General features: G+C 39.2%; 1 protein-coding gene across 1 annotated transcript in view; it reads left to right on the forward strand.

Annotated features, from left to right (window-relative positions):
- Nucleotides 1-25,982, forward strand: part of APCDD1 (APC down-regulated 1) — a 103,156-nt gene that overhangs the window by 67,716 nt on the left and 9,458 nt on the right. The gene's annotated exons all lie outside the window — the stretch shown is intronic.

Consider the following 25,982-nt stretch of genomic DNA (forward strand, 5'->3'; position numbering starts at 1 on the left):
CTCTGGCACGGCACCCCTGTCATTCAGTGAACAAAACTAACTCCGCTCCGTGCCTGATCACTGGCAATGTGGGCACCCACACCGCCTCAATTCACATCTATAGGAGGAGGCTTGATGGCTATGTACCAGTCATCATGCCCCCTCCCATAGACAAGCTTCCGTTTCCGGACACCGCCACTGCCAGCCTGGAGATCGCAGGGGTCCCCAGGGGCGGGAACCCCGTGATCTAACATCTTATACCCTATCCTTTGGGTAGGGGATAAGATGTTTTAAAGAGAGTACCCCTTTAAGGGTCTATTTACACAGCAGAATATATGCTTGCGGAATTCCACCTCAAATTAAAAGCCCATAGACTTCTATGGGATTCTGCACTCCCATTCACACTTCTGAATTTACACTTGCGGAATTCTGCTAGTGGAATTCCGCAAGCGAAAATTCAAAAGTGTGAATGGGAGTGCAGAATCCCATAAATATCTATATGCTTTCATTTGAGGTGGAATTCCGCAATTGGAATTCCTCAAGCGGAAATTCTGCCGTGTGAATAGACCCTTGGACTAGACCAGTATTTCCCAACCAGTATGCCTACAGCCTGTGGCTGTCCATGTATGCTGGAAGTTAAGTTAAGTTTTGCAACATCTAGAAGCTCAATTCTTGAAGAACACTGATTTAGACAGTCTAGGAATGCACCAGATTTATCCCAGTGTATCATAATGTTTGCTAGATCTTTTATAGACTGTCCAGTCTAAGTTTACACCTACTGTTTTGGTGCAGGGTGGAGCATCATAAACCGCACTCCTTTGCTGAAACACACCCCTGTTGTCGGATGCTGGGGAAAAGTGTCTAAAAAGTGTTTAAAATTCATAATAAATGTGGCACAAGTCGGTAAGGCAGTTTTTAGGGGCATAGATTATGCCAGAATTCTGGCACATTTTCAATAGTAAATGTGCCCCTTTGGTGTTCTGAAGAGAAACTGTCATGCAGGTTGGTTAGCCCTATGACAAGTCAGCATGGGGAGCTGTTCTGTGTGTGTTATCACATCCTCTAGTTTAGTGTTATAGACAGATGGTCTAATATAAAACCATGACAGATCGAGACAGGTTTAACAGACATGTTCCACTTAACTCCTTAATGACATAGGACCTAAATGTACGTTCTGGTGCCCTCGTACTTAACACACCATGACGTACATTTACGTCCTATACATGACGCAAGCTTTCGGTGCTCGCATCATGCGCGGGAGGTCCCCGCTGCAATCAGCAGCCAGGGACACGCCGGTAATGGCGTACATCAGTGATCGCGCTGATGTCTGCCATTAACCCCTCCTGATGTCACGCCCTGCCCCCTCAATGCAAGTCTATGGGAGGGGCCGTGACAGCTGGCACACACCCTCCCATAGACTTGCATTGAGGGGGCGGGGTGTAACATCATGAGGGAGTGGGGCTATGATGTCACAAGCTCCCGGCGCCGGCTCCAGCGTTCGGAACAGTTTGTTCCGAACGCTGAGCAGTGGAGTACCCCTTAAGCTCTTGACCTCCTCCTGGGGTAATGTGAACATGATAAGAGGTAGAGTGAAGTGAAGTGCACTGTTTGCTTTTGTGCTGTTCTGGTATTTTTACATTTATTTTCTATAATAATATTCATAGCATTTAAGTTCAGTCAAAAATAATCAGTGGGATAAATAAAGAAACAAGCACTCAAAGAGACTAAACAAGGAGCTTGCTGAGCTGGGGAATGATGGCCGGTGTCTAATTCTCCACTTGCTTGTGGCTTTGCTTGCGGCTTTGCATGAGTGATAATGAAAGGTCCAGGCTTGCCATGGTGTGGAAATCTGCCATAACCACAAAATCAACTTCAGGAAAATTGGCCAAAAGCCAGATTGTTGCAGACCTGATCTGACTTCAAGGTGATAAATTCACCTCTCAAGTTAAATATAAGGAATGGCAGGTTATGCCCCCTTCCAAGACTCCTTATTTTAGTTAGTTTTTTTTATAATAACCAAATATAAATAAATTTCAGCATTGACCTTTGGAGTTTGTTTAACACTTTCACGTTCTGTATTCTGCTATTTTCTTTTTACCTAATGGACCTGATGGACAAGACATTTGACATACTTCTGGCTAGACTAAGGGGCCATGCATTCATATATTCTATCTGCATGGACCTATATTGCTTGTGCCAACATGGCACCTCTAGGACCATCATACTTTTCTCTAGACGCATTGCTTTCAGAGCATAATTGTTCTGCAATACATATAATAAGGACCCATACGACCACTGTATTCAGAGTTAGTGTGATACGGATACCAAATGTAGCCATGGGGCCTAATTTAAAATGGAATTATACAGAGCAAAATATGCCATACACATGCACTTTATGAAAGTAGACTTTCTAAGAAATTTATATTTAAAAAGGGTAATCTCCGGTGGAAAACTTTTTTTTTTTTTTTTTTTTTTAAATCAACTGATACCAGAAAGTATTTGTAAATCTTAATCCTTCCAGTACTTATTAACGGCTGTATATTACAGATTAAATTATTTTTTTTTTCTCTGTAGCATATAGCCGCTAATAAGTACTTGAATGATTAAGATTTTTTAATAGAAGTAAGATACAAATCTGCTTAACTTTCTGGCACCAGTTGATTAAAAAAAAAAAACTGTTTTTCACCGGAGTCCCTCTCAATATCTGTATCTTGTTACCATATACTATATCATGGAGATTTCTCTAAACCTGTCCAGAGGAAAAGTTGCTGAGTTGCCTATAGCTACCAATCAGTTCGTTTCTTTCATTTTTCAGAGGTCTTTTTTTTTTTTTTTTCAAAAATAAAAGAAGCTATATAATTGGTTGTTATGAGCAACTCAGCAACTTTTCCTCTTAACAAGTTTTGATAAATCTCCCCCTATATATTTTATCACCAATGGTCAAAAATAAGTTATCATGGGGTAAGAACACAGAATTAAAAAAAATATATATAAAAATCATATATCCATGACATAAAAATATAAAAAAACATTCTTCAGTGGTTTATCTTTTGTTTTGGTTTTTTATATATTTTTTTATAATTAGCCTATCCTTAGGACAGGCCATGAATATGCGATCAGGCACATCATTTAGCTGATCAGCGAGTTTGCTGGGAGTCAGATCCCTATCAATTGGATATTGATAAATCAATAAAAATGTTGGAGAACATCTTCTAGAAAAAAGTGGGCTCAGGATTACCCTCACGTAAACCCATACAAAACTCAGTAGGCTTATTCAGATCTACATGTTTGCTGAGTGGATTATTTTGCTATTGTGGCATCACTGTTTGCATTATCTCTATCCTGGGACATCACTGGCACATTATCACTCTAGTGTGACGTTACTATGTGCATTATTCCACTACTGGGACATCACTGTTTGCGTGATAACTGACATGTAACTTTGAAAAGTGGATTATTAATAAATTGTGACATCACTGCATGCTCTATCCCTTGCACTGTGACGTCACTGTGAATACTATCCCTGTACTATCCTTTAAGGCAGCTGGAGACAAAAATAATCCTATCCTTCTCATGTTCTGACCCGTCTTTCTACTGAGGTGGTCTTGCACGCACTCTCTTCAATACTTATAGTTGGCTTCTTCACTTCTAACTGTTGGTTTTCTTAAAACAGGCACGTGGGAGCGGTTCACAGTTATTAGTAATGAAGTTTTTCATCCATACGACACATGTTCATATCTAGGTTGAATGTTTCTTTAGAAATTGATGGAAATCTCCATAGTAGTAGAGGTTTTCTTTTATGTTCAGGATATAAATTATTTTGTTTGATCTCTATGCTCTTAGCAATGTGGAAGTCAGTGGGGTTCACAGCTCTACACGTTTTAATGATTGTATAGTCCTTGCTAGTTACAACGGGAACCTTTCAGACCAAGATAACTTGTATGTTGTATTGAAGTTCCCCTTTCAAAGCCAAAAGGAAAATCAGACACTAATGCTGTTTTCTTCTTTTATACTAGGAAATATGATGTATATTTGAGGTTATCAGATTCTGGATCATTAATCAAGGCTGAAAGCAAAAACAGAAAAGCTTGCAGGCCTGAATTGTATACAGAATTTCTCCAGTGATTTTATAAAGTAAAATCCTGAAAGGCTTTCTTATACAATATAGAATGACATAAGATTAAAGTTATGAAATTTGGCAATAACAAGAAATAATGTAACGAAGATGCAGAGGATAATAAAGTGCAACCCAAAGGACTGCACATACTCACAATAATATATACAAGATATGTACAGTATACATTATGGGTTTAAGATCCTGTTCACATCACATTCAGGGTTGTTCATTTGAAATGTGTCACTGAATGATCAGCTACCATCTTTAGTATACAGTACATATAAGATGTATACCATATGGATTGCTTGCCTGTAGAATGAGGAAATAACAGTGGTATTAACTAAAGGATCTTCAGCCAAAACTGGTCATACACGTTTGATAGCTGTCAGCAGAATACTTATTCAACCAACACTAATCTCCCATAACATCCTCGCGAATGTGTATTTTTTGCACAAAATCCAACATGCCCCTTTCTTCAAAGGTTGTCATATTATATTACATTGCATAGGCATCATAAGACCATGCTACAATACAAGATTTTAAGGGAATGTGTGATCAGTAATAACCTAAATTGTTTAATGGTTTGAATCAAATTTTTATGTAAAAAATATTATTTTAAAATTTTTTGGTGTATATTTTCGCCCTGCGACGACTCCTGCGATATAACGCGGGGTCACGCAGTGACCCTGTGTCATATCGGGTCGGTCCCGGCGGCCATCAACAGCCAGGACTCGCAGCTAATACTGGACATCATAGATCGCGGAGATGCCCGGTATTAACCCTTCAGATGTGGCGATCAAAGTTGACTGCCGTGTCTGAAGTGAAACTGAAAGCATCCTGGCAGCTCAGTCAGGCTGTTCGGGACCGATGCGGTGAAATCACGGTGTCCCAAACAGCTTGCAGGACACCAGGAGGTTCCCTAACTGCCTCCTGCGTGTCCGATTGCAGAATGATTGCTCTGTGCCTGAAATTCAGGCAGGAGCAGTCAAGCGCCGATAACACTGACCAATGCCATCCTATTGCAGGGCAGTGAGCAGTGTAAGAGATCAGTGTGTGCAATGTTATAGCCCCCTATGGGGCTCTCTGCTGACACCTGATGCCCGTATCAGGAACTGTACAGAGCAGGAGAATTCCCATAGCAAACCTATGCTGCTCTGGACAGTTCCTGATACGGGCATCCGCGTGATCGCGGATGTCGGCCATTACCGGCGGGTCCCCGGCTGCTACTAGCAGCCGGAACCTGCCGTGTATGACGCGAGCACCGTTCCGATGCGATACACAGAGCACTGTGGACAAGACAAAAAATAAATTTCCTCTGTAGCATATAGCTGTTTAAAAGTACTGGAAGGGTAAAGATTGTTTAATAGAAGTAATTTACAAGTCTGTTTAACTTTCTGGCACCAGTTGATTTAACCCCTTAATGACCACAGACGTAAATGTACATCCTGGTTTGGCGGGACTTCCCGCACCAGGACGTACATTTACGTCCTGTGTATGACTGCGAGCATCGGAACGGTGCTCGCGTCATACACGGCAGGTCCCGGCTGCTAGTAACAGCCGGGGACCCGCCAGTAATGGCCGACATCCGCAATCACGCGAATGTCCTCCATTAACCCCTCAGATGCCGTGATCAATACAGATCACGGCATCTGCGGCAGTGCGGTACTTTAAATGGATGATCGGATCGCCCGCAGTGCTGCCGCGGTGATCCCATCATCCAGCATGGCGGTCGGAGGTCCACTCACCTTGCTCCGGCCATCTCCCGGGGTCTTCTGCTCTGGTCTGAGATCGAGCAGAAGATCACCGATAATACTGATCAGTGCTATGTCCTATACATAGTACTGAACAGTATTAGCAATCAAAGGATTGCTATAGATAGTCCCCTATGGGGACATAAAAAGTGTAAAAAAAAAAAGTTGAAGAATGTAAAAATAAAAAGTAAAAAAAAAGAGAAAAATACACTCCCCCAAAAAGCGTAATTTTTTTATAAACATATTTGGTATTGCCACATACGTAAATGTCTGTACTATCAAAATATAATGTTAATTATCCTGTACGGTGAATGGCCTAAACGTTAAAAAATTTTTAAAAGTCCCAAAATGCTGCTTTTTTGTCACATTTTATTAAAAAAATGTTTATAAAAAATGATCTAAAAGCTTTATATATGCAAATGTAATATGTATAAAAAAGTACAGATGACGGCAGAAACAATGAGCCCTCATACCGCCCTATATAGGGAAAAATGAAATAGTTATAGGTGGTCAAAATAGGGCGATTTTAGGTTACTGATTTTGTACAAAAAGTTTTAGATTTTTTTTAAGCGGTAAAAAAATATAAAAGTATCTAGCTATGGGTATCATTTTAATCGTATTGACCCACAGAATAAAGAACATGTCATTTTTACCATAAAGTGCACAGTGTGAAAACAAAACCCTCCAAAATGTGCAAAATTTTGGTTTTAATTTAAATTTCCTCCCTAAAAATTATTTTTGGGGTTCGCCATACATTTTATTGTAAAATGAGAAGTTTAATTACAAAGTACAATTGGTCACGCAAAAAACAAGCCCTTATATGGGTCTGTAGATGGAAATATAAAGGAGTTATGGATTTTAGAAGGCAAGGAGGAAAAAAGAAAACGGAAAAATAAAATTGGCCTGGTCCTTAAGTTGAAAATGGGTTTGGTCCTTAAGGGGTTAAAAAAATATAGAGTACCCCTTTACATACATATACAGTGGGGCAAAAAAGTATTTAGTCCACCACCAATTGTGCAAGTTCTCCCACTTAAAAAGACAAGAGAGGTCTGTAATGTTCATCATAGGTATACCTCAACTATGAGAGACATAATGAGGAAAAAAAATCCATAAAATCACGTTGCCTGATTTTTTATGAATGTAGGTTTTCACTCAGAATCTCATGATACATGGCCCCATTCATTCTTTCCTTTACACGGATCAGTCTTCCTGGTCCCTTTGCAGAAAAACAGTCCCAAAGCATGATGTTTCCACTCCCATTCTTCACAGTAGGTATGGTGTTCTTTGGATGCAACGCAGCATTCTTTCTCCTCGAAACACAAGTTGAGTTTTTACAAAAAAGTTCTACTTTGGTTTCATCTGACCATATGACATTTCATCTGACCATATGACAAAACCCGAATGTAAACAAAAGTTGTTGATTACAGAATACAATTACATAACTAAAGACTTGAAAGCATTAGTCATCTCTTTGCAAGGATTAGGATATAGCCATATAACAGCCTGACTTCCAATGCCCCAATTTCTTGATTAAATGTACCGGGACCCCAACCTGCAAAGCTGCGGCTGCAGCACCCATCTGGAAAGAATGACCCATCAATGCTGAGGGATCACCACCTAAAGGTCTAATTAAAGTGCGAAGATGTTTAATACATTGTTATTGAATGATAGTAAAGGAGCTTCTGGATTATAATCAGAACAGATATCAAACAGAACATTGAGAACTTTAACTGGGCACCATTTGTACGTAGTGGCAAAATAAGGTACCATTACAATATTTCCTGGCAAAGTAGTTTTAGTGTTAACTAAGGACAATTCTTAATGCTCGGCAACACGTTTTAATTGATTAACCTTTAGGTGTTGTCTGCGAATCATTCTGGAAGTAAACTCCTCTGGCTGCAGAAACCCGTAATATCCTAAATACATAGCAGCTTTTAAGATCAACCTATTATGTGAACCAAAAGGAGATGAGTCTAAAACATCACATAATTTCCTGAATAGCTCTCCAGAAATGGGTTGTCTAGTAGGATTTTGTGGAACCTCACCTTTCTGCATACCTTTCAATGCAGCTTTAACCAACTGGGAAGAAAACAAAGAATGACTGTTGGGTTTGATTTAGGATAAATGGTGTTGAATACTACTACTGCTACATAAATCTTAATGGTATTGTGGGTGAGATGCAATGAAGAATGGCAAAACCCGATTTATGCAAAAATAAAAGAAACAGAATGAATATTTTCAAGTAGAGAAGACAGACATGGTCACACATCCACAAATTGTATTTTGATCTAATTGCTTCTCAGCATAAATTCGAAAACTAACAGGTTGTTAGTATACATTTTAATCAAAAGGTACAAGCCCACTCGCCACGTCAAGGCCACCTATTTAAAATGGCATAACACTGAGTGGTGACCACCCCCGCCTCAGCACCAGAGCTCACAAGGGGAACAACCCACTGACAGAGCGGCCCCAATGCCACTCAAACCAGTCCCTGGGCCGCACCTCCCCACAGACACAGCGCCGCGGCAGCAATGGACGCCACACAGCACCACACTAGTGTGAACAAGGTGTAAAAGCTCACTTACCAGGTGCTTCCAGTCAAACTGGGAGGCTGCCAGAAATGAAAGGGCCCTGCGTAGCTACCTGCTACTTATATAGGGTTGAGCTGAGGGGGTGGGGCAGAGTGCTGACACAAGTGAAAAAAACAAAAAAGGAGGGGATAGAAAACACTATGTGATTCAAGTAGGGAAGACAGATATGGTCGCAAATCCACAAATTGTATTTTGAATATTTCCTTCTGGATGACTAGACAAACATTTTTAAATAAACTCCAGGCTACATTAAATACTCTTTGTGTATTAAGCGACAGCGAGTCAGTAATCAGATGTTGAGATACCTGAAAATGCTCATTTAATTCAGGTTCAATAAATGGTGTGGTGGAATCTGAGCCCCTGTGACATCTGCCTCTGGCATTACCTGAAAGAAAAGTGAAAAGTTGGGCGTCTGCATCAGTATTCTGAATCCCGTTAATATGTGCACATGTGAAATTAAAGTTGTGATGAAGTGACAGCCAAACCAGACGTTTAGCTAGAGACATGATGGGCTGTTAGACCTCCCTTTCAACAAAATATCCACCGTGGCAGAGTTTTAGAAACAAACAATACAGTAGATTTCTGCCATGCATGTTCCCACACCTGGGCAGCGGCAACAATGGGGTAAAGTTCAAATAATTCGGAATTCCGCTTGAATCCTTCCAATTGACTGATCTCTGAAGGCCAGTGGCCCACAAACCAATGAGTACCCCAAATAGCCGCAATTCCTAGAGTAGAAGCAGCATCAGAGAAGATCATGGGGGACTGGTCACAGACTTTCGGAATAAAAAACAAAATCCCATTCCAATTGTCTAAAAAAGATTCCCACATGGCTAAATCCGCCATTGCCTGTTGATCCAAATGAATAATACTGTTTTGCTCAGGGGCCGATGGTAACAGGCTGGTAGGCGACATGTGAATGTGCGACCTTGTGGGATAATACGCATAGCAAAATTTAACATGGCCAATATAGATTGTAATTCCTTTTTTCAAAACATAAGGATTACCTCTGTGTATGGCTGCTCTGATTCTCTGTAATTTAACCCCAGGAAGCCTTGCCTCCATTTTTTGCATATCAAGCACGACTCCAAGAAAAGTTATTACTTTTGTAGAACCTTCTACTTTTAAAGGTGAAACTGTGACCTTCAATTGCTGAAACACTGCCAGTAAGGTATCTACATCTCTGGGGAACTTGTGAGCCGGTTTGATAAGCAAAAAAATATCACAATGTATTACATGATGACACGAAAATCTGTTCTCCAGGATCCAATGCAAAGCCTGAGTAAAACGATTAAACAGCTACGGGCTACTACGGCTCCAAACGTTAGCTTTACAGCAAAATAGTATACGTTCTGCCATCTAATACCATGCCATCTCCAAAGCTGGGGCATGATAGGAAGGAGCTTAAAAGCTTCAGAAATGTCCGCCTTGCATAAGCAAGCTCCCTGCCGCATACTCAAGATAATGGCAATGGCCTCATCGATGGAAGAGTACTTTAAAGCAAATTCCTCTGCTGGAATTTAATCATTCAAGCTGCCTATCGGAGAAGAATATGGGGAGGACAAATCATAAATCAGATGCTTTTTATTATTGAACTTCCCCGTTACCAATCCAATGGGATTAATTCTCCACATATCGTAAGGAGATTCTGCAAAAGGGCCAATAATAAAACCCTACCTACTTCCACTTGAATAAGGGATGTAACCGTAATGGGGTCAGCTGATGCCGACAACATATTCCTGCATTTGTATGTCCCCTCAGGCAGGGCCACCAAACCAACGTGGAAACCTGATTCAAACCTGGAAATTAGGAATTGAATGAAGCGTTGGTCTGGATGGTCCTGCAAGAATAGGCCAAAGAAGGCAGCATCAAATACTCCTAGTCAGGATTTTTCAGTTTTTTGGGAAAAAGCAGTTTTGGGAGGGGCTCTGAAACTGATGGTACATATGTGCTGTTACCTGCACTGATTATAATTACAGGTTGAGAAATTATAATTGTTGTATAGCTAAGAGTTTCCCAGATAGCGTTTGGGTCGGCCCAACTTATCTACCATGCCCGAAACTTTGGGTCCTTTAGCCTGACTGACCACTGAAGTGCTGGGTGCATTAACTGCCGCGCCAGCATTGGCCGAGACACACCATTCTGTAGTATGGGAAGATGAATGACAATTGGTGCAGACAGGAGCTTTGAGACCAGCAAAATGTTTACAATAAATTTCTGTGTCTATGGTGGCCCAATTAATGGTGTAATTAAATTGGCTCAAGGCTGCCACCTCTTTAGCGGGAGGGGATTTGTGATATTCATAGAACGTGTGCCTGCCATATTTGTTACACAATTCAGTGACTTTATAAAGAAAGTTCTTCCCTTCTGTCTGGCCTGGCTGTACAGATTATTTCTCGATAAATGCAAAACGCCATAAAGAATTCAGGCAACGATAATTTTCTACTCAACCTGACATATTTTGATTTGAGGATGACTGATACATCACCACAAGCTATAGTTTTGTTCTCACTAAGATTATGAGTTGCTATCAGAAAGGAGGCTAAATTCACGTCCTTGCCATCCAGGACATCCTTTTTTATATGTGCTGGAATAAAGTGTGCCAGTGCTATATTAGGAATTGCAGAGGAAATACCTTGTACACTAACTTGAGGAGGGGGTTTAGATGGTATAGCCGGAGATGATGCAACCATCGAATTCCTATTCTCAAGGGCTTCAACCCTAGACTGCATGTCAGACATGTTAGATGACATGTTGTTAAGTAAGGCATGGAGTTGTGTCAATGACATATGGGGCATATTCATTGACACTTCCTCGCTACTATGTACAGCAGATTCAGCCATCAACAATCTGTACAATTCTGCTTTCCGGGCAGAGGCTGGAGAGGGAATGCCTCTCCTGACCAATTCTGCTATCAGTATAGGAACAGTTCAACTCTTCAAAGAGGGGACACTAGCGTGTTCCGAAGTCCTCGCCACATTCTCCAACACCAAAGCAGATTCCTTTATATCAGATGCTTGCAACATTCTGGAAAACATCCAAAAACCAAAACCGTATAAGCCTACCAGACCCACGACTTGAGAACCAACACTGCAACCACTACCCTAACTAAACTACCATGATATACCGTGACTTACCTCAAATAACTTACCTGACCAAACCTGAAAATAACGTAATACATGTAATAAACATTAGTGTTGCTCGCGAATATTCGCAATTCGAATATTATTCGCGAATATCGCATATTCGCGAATTCGCGAATTTCGCGAATATAGTGCTATATATTCGTAATTACGAATATTCGTTTTTTTTGTTTTTTTTTTCTTCACAGTACACATCACAGTGATCATCCCTCTCTGCTTCCAGCTTGTGTGGTGTAAAGAAGGCTCTAATACTACTGTGTGAGACTGGCGTGCGAAAATTAGCATATGCGAAAATTAGCATATGCGAATTTTCGTATATGCGAATTTTCGTGTATGCAAATTTTGTATATGCTAATTTTCACATCTGTAAATTTTCGCATACGCGAATTTTCGCATATGCGAAAATAAAACGAGGTTCTGACGAATATGTGAATATTCGCGAATATATGACGAATATTCGTCCATATATTCGCGAATATTCGCGAATTCGAATATGACCTATGCCGCTCAACACTAATAAACATCCGAAGACGTGTCGGAATGTACCCGTGAGCTCAAAGCGACCTGTAGACGTGACAGGACCTGAATGGCTAATAAAGTAAAAGTGACTTAACTGTGCCACACATAACCAACATCTATACTTGAAACATTATACCACCCTGTACCAGTTGCTGAGTACATGACTTGTGGAACAGGTGCACTGAAATTGAATATAAGTAATCGCAACCAAAGACGTGTTGGGTTCATGAGGTGCTTACTTAACAAATATTCACATGTCTTACCCGAATAATTGAAGACTTTGGAACGATCTGGAACTAAATAGTGACATACACCATTAAATACCATGCTACAACCCTGATACTGGTTTGCTATCATCATGAGACCAACCTACCTAATATTCAAACACACATTCTAAACTGACTAAAGAGCTTGGAAAGGGATACCAGCAACACAAGGATTTTCCTGCTATAACAGAAACAAATAATTAGCACCGAATCCAACATGAACTGAATTACCTTCCATATCCCTATCAATTCAGAAGTGCTGACACTGATCGATGCAAAATAATAAACGCCAGTAAGCTGAATTGTGCTACCGACTAGAAATTATGATGAATTGCTGCAAATAAAGATAAAAACATGACCAACTAACTCAAATTTATCTACCCTTACTGAGCCCAACACTATCTGGGAACTGTTACCATCCACCTACGAAATACATGCGATAAAGCTGTGCTTGAGTCAGTTTCTACCCGACTGATTCCAAGTGAGAACCAGGTATGAAAATTCTGAAAATGAAACAACTAGGTCAACACCTAATCGAACTGCATGAAAAAACGCTGCAAACACTTACCTGAAAAAATGCGGTACCTAAAGGGGGGGGGGAAGAAATATCAACCAAGACTATAACATAAATTTCGCCAATAATTTATTGGGATCAAATCGATTTTTTTATTTTATTCAGCCGATCGGCTGAATAGAATTTTTCAAAAATTCCCTCATCTCTAACCGTAACCATAGAAATACACTTAATCATTCCCTTCTATTACCCGGTAAATGAACGTGACTGTGAGTGCAAGACAAGCATACTATATGAGTGAAGAGGAATAATCAGAAAAACGTAAATTAATAACCTTTGTGACGTATGTAAATTGAACCTAAATAAATATACAAAATGACCGTGTTATACATATGTAACTATATATATACATATATATATATATATATATATATATATATATACACACATATATCACATAAAGCAAACAGGAAAATCCTGCACTCACCGCTCAGATCATGACTCAAAGCTCCTCAACGGGAAAAAACAGGGACACAGGCTGCAGAAATGTTGGTGCTTAGAGGCAAACAACCAGTCGAAGTTTCAGTTGTTTTCTGTGTAGTTCATGCTGTTCTCTTGTGACTCTCCTTATTTTACACACTATGGCATATTTATCCATTTTCATTTCAATACTATGTGTTTACTATTGTTTCCTCTATGGAACATGCCCGCAGATTTTTCTCCTGTATCTCTTTTTGTTCCCTGTATTCCATGTGCTTGTGCTTACCCTACCATCCCTACTTTTCTGTATTTGTCATATCAGTGCCTTTGTTTTAAACATTTCATATTTTAAATGTTTGTCTTTTAGTTTGATGCATGTTTAATAAACTAATCATTTTACACTATTGGTTCTTTTTTTGTTGGTGTATATATTACTATATCTGTAAACTACAGGCTATTAATATACTGAATTGTATTCAAAGAAATGGAGATATATCAAGCCTGTCATTCAGGCCAAGTGGACCCTGTACGTTCAGGTGCATGATCCAAGGTGCTTCAGCACGCAATAACCTGGTCTCTCTATCAGTGCTGACATCCTCATGTTTAACTATTTCAAGACCTCCAAATTTAATATCATCAATTCTCCCCTCGTGGACCTCTCTCATGTGTTTTATAAAGTGAGGAGCCCCATGTCCGGTCTTAATAGAGTGTAAATGTTCACGTACTCTGACACGTAATTGCCTGATGGTTTTACCTATATAAAATCGCATGCAGCTACATTGTAGGAAATAAACGACATAAGTAGAGCGACAGGTAGTCAATTCATTGATGGAATAATACATATTACCTAAATGGCCTGAATTGGTAGAAATATTATATTTGCATTGGGGACAGTCACCTAATTTTTTATTTCCCTTGGGAATTAGGCTTTTGAGCCAATTTTCTTTCTGTTTTTTGCAGCCCTAATGCTGCTGGAATTCAATACTTCCCCAAGTGATTTGTTCCTGCGTTATCTCACTATAGGATTCCTTCTTGCGACTTCTATCAGGTCACTGTCACTTTCCAGCGTATGCCAATTTCTCATGATGGCTGTTCTAATCGTAGCATTCATAGAACTGTTTTAAAAGCAAACACAAATCTTTTATCCTGAACTGCCCCTTCTTCCTTTTAGAGGTGGCAAGTAGAGAATTCCTGGATACCGAATCAGACTTTTTTTTAACCCCTTGTTAATCACACTACGGGTGTATCCTCTTCTCTCCAACCTGGAAGCGAGTTCAAGGGCTTTTTCTGTATAGACTTGAGGGTCTTCATTGTTTCTCTTTAGACGTAGTAAATTTGAGTAGTCGTATTAGTCCAGTGATGCAGATGCAAATCAAAAAATGTTGCAGTATCTTGTAATACCTTTTTTATTGGACTAACAGAATTTTGTAGAGACAAGCTTTTGGGATTCCTCCCTTTATCAAGTCCCTTGATACCGCATATAGCCGCCTAACAAAGAAAATCTTGAAGTTCACAAGGGACTGTTAATCCAATAAAAAAGGTATTACAAGATACTGCAACATTTTAGACGTATGAATTGACTGTATGGAATGGAGTTTTTTTTACCTGTTTAGGGTGTGAACTATTATAATGTAAAATTGAGTTTTTCGCTATGGCTTTTCTATAGCCTTTAGTAAACCTTTATTCTCCTTCTACATATAGTGTAAGGTCCGAATATTGAATCTCTGTTCCCCCAAATGTATGGGTGAAGTGCATATTCATGCGATTATGATCATTCAAGTAGGAGATGAAGTTGTAAACTGCGTCATATATCCTTCCCATACGTTCAGAACATATTCCATGTATCTCAGAAAAGCTTTAATATTACTCACAAAGGGATTATTAGAATTGTAGATGTATTGTTGTTCAAAAAAATGACATAAATAAATTTGCATATGCACATGATGTGGAACTCCCCATTGCTGTACCAGAGCTTTGTCTGAACCATTCTTGTCCAAAACAAAAAGTATTGTGTTCTCGAATGAATCTGAGGCAACTGCAAATGAAATCGATATAAGCCGGGATCTTGTTGGTGTGTATATATATATATATATATATATATATATATATATACACACACAGACACATATATATATATATATATATATACATACACATACATACATATATACACAAACACACACATACATTTTTCTTCAGTAAATGAACATATAATTAAATGCAGACAGCAGACGTGAAATAATAATGTTGAATAAAATATTCTGAGTCTAAAAGGCTAAGTTTTTTCCCCAGTATGCATTCAACCTTATGATACCTGTGGCTGAGGACTGTAGCGTGGTCCAGCTAACTTCCCAAAATCCTGGCTACGAGATATTGCAAGTAATAAGATGTAGCGAGGCCCAGCAATAGGCATAAATCTCATATGTTAGACTACCAATAATATGCACCATTACAGTGCTAACAGGGATTGCCACTGCCCGCGTAAGACAGTGTATGTAATGTTGCCTAGTTGTTATGCACATATGACATATATAGGTTTGTAGATAAGAAAGCTTATGTAAATGTAACATAATAACCCGCAGTTTCCACACTAACGGTGCTCCCGTAAAATAATCCAGGGCTGGACTGACTAAGGGTCCCTGATATTGCGGCTTACCTCTGGAGCGGGAGGACGCCGATGCCTAGACCCCAGTCAGTCCGAGCCACTTACCGATGCTGGCGCTGCTTCAGAAGGCTTCCGGTCAGTTGACACTCCAGTTCAGTGATCACGTGAAGAACCCGTAGCGTCCGACAGCAGGAAGCTGTGTGTTCTTATAGTCATCCCGTCCCTCCCACAAAATCAGGCTAACGGAGTTGGCCTTAACACATATAATCTTGATGACACAGTTTTTATTCTAGCCACTAGGGCTAAAGTGCTCAGCCTCCCCTTCCCCTTGCAATGATCTCTGCACATGCCACTGAGCATGCCTAGAATACTCTACTATTCTCGTGTATAGACTCTGCGTCAGACCAATGTGTCTATATCCACTGGCTTGTTGTAAAGCATATCTCTAAAAATGCTGTTAACAACAGCTCAGGTATGATGGCTGTCCCCATAATAATGTACTAAAATGTAATTTGAAAAAAGTAGAAACAAAAACAGATCATGTTTTAGTTTCTGCCAAGGAGAGTCCATGGGACTGTATATAGCAAGGCCCAAGAATGCTGCATGCTAAGTAATAAAGGTTAGAATAAGAAAGGTACATTATTGGTAGAGATAATATATCCCATAATGTACACAATATTTACAGTTATTTATAAATCAGACTTTGCTAAATTGAGTGCAATAGATGTGAATCCACAAGAAGACAATAGTCTGAGTTGTCAGAGTTTATACACTCATATGATCAGTATGTGCCAGAAAAAAAATCATCTCAATCTCTATGTCTATATTTATTATTCAAATAAGAAAATATCTGCTTTCCGCTGTGAAACCGAATGACTGCTCATCTGTTCTTTTTTCATTTGTCTTCCTCCAACTGTTTTGTCTCTCAAGGATACAGGATATCCTCAGTGCTACTCTTCTCATTACAGAACATCAAAAGCTCTAATATTGGCACATCTTTATTTAAATCATGTTTATATTATCCACAACTGCCAAAAATATGTAATTTTCTGCTAGTCACACAAAGACATTTTTGAACTGCTAAAAGCCACTCAGCCAAGAGATACAGAGCTGACCTGCTTAACTGGTTTACTGTGCAACAATTCATATCACATTGTGTACAGAGCTGACATTTTCAGTCAAGCAGCATAACTGAGGTCAGAGCACACAGAGCACAGTATATTCACAATCTAGGGAGAATGGATACAAACAACTTTCCATTTTCATTCATTCAGATCAGTATTGGACTTGGATATTGCTTTAAAGCGTACCTGTCATATCACTGGACAAATAATGCTTACTTGTGTTACTTTCTATGTCATGCAAATGCTTTATGTGTCCTTTTATATGTGTCTACCTTCTGTATTTGGCTCACAAATCTCTCTGTGTTGCTGCTAACTCATTCTGACCTCCACTGCTCAGGAAGGAGTATATCCAAGGCAAGAACTGTGCCCGCCCTAACTCACTATGCATCCACTGGACTTTGCCCCAGCCTGTGCTTCAGGTAGGACAAAGATAATGCAGATGTCAGGACTAACTGGGGGAGACAGGGAGAGGGAGCCCTAAACTAACCCTAAAATATCTCTCCCTGCCTACTTGCCATCCATCCTAAAGGATGGATCGACAACTGGGTGCCGGTCCCTTCCTGCGCTAAAGTGCAGTGGAGTAAAAACACATATACATATATTTAGTCACAGACCAGAAACAGAAAACTACGAGACAACAGATAAATAAGACAGGATACAAATACTAACAGGGCAGAATATAAACAACAGATACAAATACAAAGTACAAAGATCAGATATATCAAACAGGATATAAATATAGGACACTGTTCACACTGGGACACAGAAAAAACAAACTGGACACCCCACTCCACAAAAGGAGTAGCCATTAATAATAAAGCCAAATAGGGTACTGGCCAGCGGACACACTCCACCATGTGGACAAGATGCTGACCCAGTAAGAAACAGAAATATAATACATGAAACACTAGACTAGAACTGGAATGAGTCTGAATAAACTCCTGGATACCATGCAGGAATTATAACATACTAGACTAGAACCAGATGAGTTTGAATAGACTCCAAAATACCAAACAGGAATATAACATACAGAGCACAGGTAACAAGCATGACTCAGACATAGTGTGAACAGATACATAAACAGAAAGGATATACAAATCCTAAAACTGACTAAACAAACACAGATTAAAATCTACTATAAGCATGCTACATAACTACTGCTAAAACCAGAACATACAAAGTGCATGCTAAAGCAAAAATAGTAGATTAAAACTCAAACAAAGAGTGTTTCACCAAGAGCTCCATAGCAGCATGTCAAGCATGAAAAGATGTTTATCACCAGCTCAGAAGCTAGACTGAGCTGACCTTATCTAGACACGCCCAAAAGCTATTGGATGAAAGGGTAAAAGCTTTAAGTATTCCCTGGCCGGGGACCATAAAACTGTTCAGACCACCAAAATCAAGCAGCAATCTGAACATAACCCAAGACAGACATTACAGTACCTCCCCCCCCCCCCCCCCCCCATGATGAAGAGGGGCCTCCGGACCTTCTAAAAACACAAACAAGCATAAAAACACCTGGGTGCCAAGGTGGCCCCATGATTGCCACCTGGATGCAGATGCTTGGCTCAGGAACGTAGATCCGACATACTGCAGTCTCAGAACTGGCCAAAGAAATCCTTGCGTCTGGTCCACTTCAAACGGATTCAGGAACCAAAACAAAAAAGTGGCACCAGAGCAAGTGGGTAGACTGATGATTCTGTCAGGACCGACTGGGGAGACAGGGAGAGTGAGCCCTAAACTCACCCTAAAACATCTCTCCTTGCCTACGTGCCCATCCATGCTTAAGGATGGATCGACAACTGGGCGCTGGTCCCTTCCTGCAATAAACTGCAGTGGAGTAAAAACACATATACAAAGTCCGTCACAGACCAGAAACAGAAAACTACTAGACAACCAGATATACAAGACAGGATACAAATACTAACAGGGCAGAATTTAAACGGCCAAACTGGTACAGGAACATAGGACACTGTTCACAAACAGGTACAAATAAAAAGGACAAAGATCAGATAAACAAAACAAGATATAAATATAAAACACTGTTAACACTGGGACACAGAACAAACAAACTGGACACCCCACTTCACAAAAGGAGTAGCCATTAATAAGAAAGCCAAATAGGCTACTGGCCAGCAAACACACTCCACCATGTGGACAAGATGCTGACCCAGTAGGAAACAGAAATAGAATACATGAAACACTAGACTAGAATCGTATGAGTCTGAATAGACTCCAGAATACCAAACAGGAATATAACATACAGACCGCAGGTAACAAGCAAGACTCAGACATAGTGTGAACAGATACATAACAGAAAGGATATACAAATCCTAAAACCGACTAAACAAACATAGATTAAAATCTACTATAAGCATGCTACATAACATGGCTAAAACCAGAACATACAAAGTGCATGCTAAAGCTAAAATAGTAGATTAAAACTCAAACAAAGAGTGTTTCACCAAGAGCTCCATAGCAGCATTTCAAGAACGAAAGGATGTCAATCACCAGCTCAGAAGCTAGACTGAGCTGGCCTTATCTAGACACAATCAAAGAGCTATTGGATGATAGGGTAAAAGCTTTAACTATTCCCTGGCCGGGGAACATAAAACTGTTCAGACCACCAAAGTCAAACGGCAGTCTGAACATAACCCAAGACAGACATTTCAGCAGAAGCGGAACAAGACCATGTTTTGGATGGTATGGGGACCCCCTAGTGGCCTTTTTTTATAGGCCATGATTTCTAAAAAAAAAAAAAAAAAAAAAAAGAGATTAAAAAAATTATAAAGTATATTAAAAAGGTAAATGTCTTGCCAAGATGTACAACATATAAAATGTTTTGATTCTGACAGTGCCCATTTAAGAGGTTGTTTTATGAAGACTAACTCTGTGGATATGCTATTGGGGAATATATAATGATAGAAAATGTAATGGAGTGCCTCTTTGTAAGGGTGATTCCCCCTACAGGTAATCTGGTCTGTCAGTACATTCTCTACAGGGCAAATGACTGCACACAGTAGAAATTACTTTTTTTTGTTGTTCATGCCCCTTTATTTCTTCTCATCAACTCTCTGAGCAGTATAAGAATTTAATGAAAGTCTATGAGACTTTCTGCAAGTCTGTGTTCCACTCCATTGGTTTATTGTACACAACTTATTACAAGCTTTATTTGTAAATTGTAACTATAAAGACACATAAAACCCGTACATAAGATAGTAAGATATTTTTCTTAACTTATATTATAAAATAATTTATTTTTTAATCTTGTTGGCCACATAGTTTAAACAATATTAGCTCATCTAATAATAACAAATAACTTAAAGTTGTTAATAATTAGTGTTGAGCGGCATAGGTCATATTCGAATTCGCGATATTTCACGAATATATGGACGAATATTCGTCATGTATTCGCTAAATTCGCATATTCGTTATATTCACGTTTTTTTCCGCATATGTGAAAATTCGCATATGCGAAAATTAACATATACAAATTTTCGTATATGCGAATTTTCGTATATGCGAAAATTCGCTCGCCAGTCTCACACAGTAGTATTTGAGCCTTCTTTACACCACACAAGCTGGAAGCAGAGAGGGGTGATCACTGTGATGTGTACTGTGAAAAAAAAAACTAAAACAAAAAAAAGGAATATTCGTAATTACGAATATATAGTGCTATATTCGCGAATAAAATTCGTATTGCGAATATTCGCGAGCAACACTATTAATAATTTATTTATTAATTATGCCTTAAATATTTAAACTTTTGTATTTACTGCATGTCGGTAATTGAGCAAATCCAATGTTTATTATAGGAGCTTACTATATATAATTTGTATTCTTGTTACTATTAGAAGTACAGTATTTTTGAATAATATATATCCTGAAAGTGAATTATTATTTTAAGTTAAAGCTTAAACATTTTTCGCCTCTTGTCATTCACAAAGGACTGTAAAAAGCGTTACATGTGACAACATATAATGATACAGATCTTGCAGACAAACATTTCCTTTATGGAAAAGCAGCACAATATTCTAATCAAGATCAAAGAGGGCTTTGATATAACATCAAACACAGCCTTTTCCTTAATCTTAACCTCCTCAACACTGAGGTGCCCTGACAAGCACATGCCAAGATGCAGTATCTGGCCACACAAAGCTTAACCCTGTTGTTGCTGTTTTGTTTTAAAACATGGGTACAGGATATTTATGTTGTGTTACATGTTACTTTATTAATTACATAATAGCTGTTAGTTACCAAGATTTTTAGAAATACAGTTTCACCCATGTAACTTAATAATCATAGTATTAGACTGCATTAGAGCCCAGAAAGATCAAGTTGCAAATGGACTGTTTTGAGGAAAAAGTTTTATATAGGATTATGCACAAGATCATATTATGAATTTATGTTGAATGGATCAATAATACTGAGCCCATTAAATTTTTTCTACGGAATAATACAGAATGCCATAGAAAAAACATAAGGCACACTCCATCACTTTATATTACAGGCATGCAATTTTCATAAACAATAATATGGTACCGGATATGTTTGTCAGTGTAACACTGATAGGCATAGTACACTAGAGTACAGCCCTATAATGAATTGTATTATATGTGTGAGCAACAGGTCGCACATTCAATTCTCCATAGTGGGACAGTAAAAAAGGTCAAAATAAAGTAAAAAATTTAATAAATTAATGTAATTAAACAATACATGTAATAAATTAATTAAGTAAATTAATACATATACACAACCCCTCTTTGCCCTATTATGTTTTTAGCAGAAAAAAAATCATATACATATATTTAGTATTGCCACATCTGTAACACCCTAAACAATAACATAATCTTACTATTTAACCTGCAAGAATTATAAAAAAAAAAAAAATTGGCAAATATACTGCTTTATGTTAATGTCACCTCTGTAAGACTAAAATAAAAGGTGATCAAAATGTCACATGTCCCAAAAGGGGGCCACTACAGCGTCGACTCCTCTCAGAGAGGAGAAATTAGTCCTTGCACAACATAGTTGGTACAAAAAAAAAATATTAAAGGGGTTATCCAGATTTGTAAATTACTTCTATAAAAAAAATATTAATCCTTTCAGTACTTATGAGCTGCTGAAGTTGAGTTGTTCGTTTATGTCTAAGTGCTCTCTGATGACACCTGTCTCGGGAACCACCCAGTTTAGAAGCAAATCCCCATAGCAAACCTCTTCTACTCTGTGCAGTTCCTGAGACAAGCAGAGATGTCAGCAGAGAGCACTGTTGATAGACAGAAAACAACAACTCAACTTCAGCAGCTGATAATTATTGAAAGGATTAAGATTTTTTAATAGAAGTAATTTACAAATCTGTTTCACTTTCTGGAGCCAGATGATATATAAAAAAAAAAGTTTTTTCCTGGAATACCCCTTTAAGGCTTTCAAAAGTGGAGATGCACAATCATGATTTTTTTTTATAGGAATTTTTTTTTTGTGTAAAATATAATGAACCATAAAATAAAGTACATAAATGAAGTATCACCATAATTGTACCGAACTGCAGAATAAAATTACCATGTTCATGTCATTTATACTGCACAGTTAACACAGTTAATAATTATTATTATTATAATAATAATAAACTTGCCAATCTGCTTTTGGCAATCCTACCTCTGTAAAAATGTTAAGTAATCCTGGAAAAAAATTGCCAACATTGCCGATATAAAAAGAAAAAAAAATATACAGCTCTGAGAAAATGGTGACACTCTTTTGTGATGGAAATGTGATAAACCATTAAAATGTAATAAATTACCGTATTTTCCGGCATATAAAAGACAACTGGGCGTATAAGACGACCCCCAACTTTTACAGTTAAAATATAGAATTTGGGATAGACTCACCGTATAAGACTACCCATCTGCCGTGATATGGTACCTTACCATAGTTCCCCCACACTAGGTAGGCAGCATAGTTCCCCCCACATTAGGTTGTCAGTATAGTTCCCCCCACATTAGGTTGTCAACATAGTTCCCCCACATTAGGTTTTCAGCATAGTTCCCCCACATTAGGTTGTAGGTCCCCCACATTAGGTTGTAAATCCCCCACATTAGATTGACAGTATAATTTCCCCACATTAGGTTGGCAGTAAAGTTCCCCCACAATAGGTTGGCAGTATAGTTTCCCCCCACATTAGATTGACAGTATAGTTCCCCCGCAGACATACAACCTTCAGCCATATAAAGTGTAAGACTGGAGGCTGTATGTCTGTGTACTGCCCCACTTCAGTGCTCCGACCACCGCTCCTCCAGTCAGGGGTCACGATCTACTGCTATGGCCTATAGGCCATAGCAGTAGGTCCCGGGACCAGAGGGGTGGTGGTCGGAGCACCAAAGCTGATGTGCAGCTGGTAACTTACCATGCCGGCCAGCGCGCGTTCCGCTCCTTGATGCTCCGCTCCTCCGTTCCTATGGGCGCATGCACGGGACTTCAGTGAAGTCCCTGCATGCAATACCTCCTGGTGGCCCTTTGCATTTTTAAAGTTAACGCGGGGCCGAAGAAAGGTAACCGGGACATCCTTGTGTCCCGAAAAGATCTTTCGGGACACAGGGATGTCCAGAATGTGACGGGGGAAGTTAATCTCAGCCGGGATGCCTGGGGTATGGATAATCCATGGAAAATATCAAGTTGTCTTGCCAAAATATTTTGGGACCCCAAGGCCTCTACATCTTGACATGATGCCTACAAAATATTCTCACTGAAAGGAAGGTCCAAAATCCACTTGATGCTCCATCATGTCTGAAGCCTGTTTGTGATGTAGCGCTCTAGGGTCACATATCAGATATTTCTAAACACTTCAGAATTAGGTATATAAATATTGAGTTGCCTTTTTCTGTCAGCACCCACTGTGTTACAGAAAAATAAATTGAGCAAAATGGCATATCTGAAAGAAAAATGTAAATTTTAAAATTCCAATTTCACCTTGCACTAATTTCTGTGAAACACCTAAATGGTTAATAAACTTCCTAAATGTCATTTTGACTACTTTGAAGGGTGTTTTTTTTTACAAATGAGGTGATTTAAAAGAGGTTCTAACAGAGACCCCTCAAATTCCCTTCAGAACTGAACTGGTCCCTAAAAATATCTGATATGGAAATTTTCTTGATATTTTGAAAATTGCTGCCAAACTTTGAAGCTCTGTAATGACCTAAAAAAATAAAAGGACATTTAACAAATGATGCCAACATAAAGTAGACATATTGTAAATGTGAATTAATAACTAATTTATGTGGACTATCTTTTTTTTACAAGTAGAGAATCTGGAATTCAGAAAGATGCTATTTTTTTATTTTTCATGTAAGCTTGGAGTTTTGCAAACAAAAATGCTGAATGTATCAATCAAAATTTACCACTGACATCAAGTACAATATGTCCCAAAAAATTATCTCATGTTGAAAATGCAAAGCAAAGAGAAAGCGATGCGCACCTAGTGCAGCTTGTCAAACAGTAAGGTGAATAAACAAACTTGGTTAAGGATGGCACCTTACCAAGGGGTGTTATGCTGAGGGCACAACACCAATATGCATATGTAGGAGAGAAAGACGGATTCCGCAGCTTCAGGTTCCCTCCGGATCCACAGTCAGGTCACATCCACAGGTGCTCATGCAGGAGCAAAATGGGAACTTCTAATCTGGGTGCAAGAATCAGAGAGGACTGGACTAATGGTGAAATAGGAACGGTACTTATTGTAAAACATAAGCATAAGATAAGCGTTTCTGGCCCGAACCGGGCTCTTCATTAGGCAGAATAACAAGCTTCCACGAAGTGTTACATAAATACACAAAAGGATACTGTTTGTAACAAAAGCTTCCGGGTTGGTGTCCGGTGAGGTCAAACATACATTGTTACATAAGTAGCATAGTCAATGTAGTAAAAGCAATAAAAACACAGTGCAAACCCTTAAAACATACTTAATTAAAAACACATTTATTTTATGCAGAAAGCTTCAAGAAAAAGCATAAGGCATAAATGATAGCGATTGGTGAGTAGTGAGCAAATTGATCGGGAAGATACGCTCACCGCTGACAGCGCAGGGAGAGATGCTCTGCAGTGCATCCAACATCAGTCAGTGCAGCACATCGCGCTAGGAGGTATGGCCGTATCTGATAATACAGGACGGAACTAGTCTAGTGCGGAATGAAAGTGCTCTGTAAAGTATTAAACATGCGCAAGCCCAGCATGATATAGTATTGTCATTTAGTGTGATAATAAGCAGGGAGATTAGGTTATAACATCCGCTGACAGAGTGGAGAAAGATGTAAAAGGTCTGACCTGACAGTCAGGGGAGAACATCACGGTAGGCTGCTTTCACTCTATAATACTCCGTTTTAAAGATCCTTTATAATGACCCGTTAACAAAACCATTAAAAACGGCCATTGAACGGCGTTACAAAATTGCATTATAGTTTATGGGATTTTTATATTACCCATTTTAACCCATCATAGCCCGTTATTAATAACGGATGTTATTTTGTAACGGGAGAAAGGAATGGGAGAAATAGTGCATGCAGGTCATACCGGGTTGGTCCCAGTAGCTAATGAAAGCCGGGACCCTGGGCCAATAGCGTGCAACACCGATCATTGTGCCGCGTGCTGGACCATCGCGGTGAAATCACAATGTCCCAATCAGCCAGAACGCGAGCGGAGGTCCCCTTACCTGCCTCCGTCACGTCCGATCAGCGATTGATTGCTCCAAGCCTGAAATCCAGGCTTGAGCAATCGACCGCCGATCACACTGATCATTGCCGTGTAAATGCACGGCAATGATCTGTGTAGCAGATCAGTGTGTGCAGTGTAATAGCCACTAAAGTGTGAAAAAAAGTTAATAAAGCTCATTTAACCCCTTCCCTAA

Source organism: Hyla sarda, chromosome 5 (genome assembly GCF_029499605.1).
Source record: "Hyla sarda isolate aHylSar1 chromosome 5, aHylSar1.hap1, whole genome shotgun sequence".
NCBI classification, from domain to species: domain Eukaryota; kingdom Metazoa; phylum Chordata; class Amphibia; order Anura; family Hylidae; genus Hyla; species Hyla sarda.